Below are 319 nucleotides of genomic sequence, written 5' to 3' on the forward strand. Positions count from 1 at the left end.
CCCCCCTTTTTATGGCGGTAATTCCAGGAAGTCTTTTCAGAAAAGGGAGATTTTGTAAGAAATGATGTGTCTGGATGGGATCCATCTCCCTGCGCTGGCAGCCGTCCCGCGCTCCCCCGCGCCTCCTCCTTAACTATACATTAAAGCCGTCATAAATACTCTTTATAATGCTGGAGATGTGGCATAACGGGCCAGGCGCGCCCATAAAACCCATCGTGTTCCTGGAAGTACTAGAGCGCCGGTGCCGCGGCTGCCTGGACATCGCAATTCACGGCTCCTTATCGATGCGCGCGTCACGCACAACGTGCCAAACCGCAAT

At 53.9% G+C, this 319-nt stretch overlaps 1 protein-coding gene across 1 annotated transcript in view; it reads right to left on the reverse strand.

Moving 5' to 3' along the window:
• Nucleotides 1-319, reverse strand: part of LOC108800008 (attractin-like protein 1) — a 118,129-nt gene that overhangs the window by 96,018 nt on the left and 21,792 nt on the right. The gene's annotated exons all lie outside the window — the stretch shown is intronic.

The sequence above is a fragment of the Nanorana parkeri genome, unplaced genomic scaffold (assembly GCF_000935625.1).
Source record: "Nanorana parkeri isolate BGI_ZX_2015 unplaced genomic scaffold, ASM93562v1 scaffold1878, whole genome shotgun sequence".
In the NCBI taxonomy this organism is placed as follows: domain Eukaryota; kingdom Metazoa; phylum Chordata; class Amphibia; order Anura; family Dicroglossidae; genus Nanorana; species Nanorana parkeri.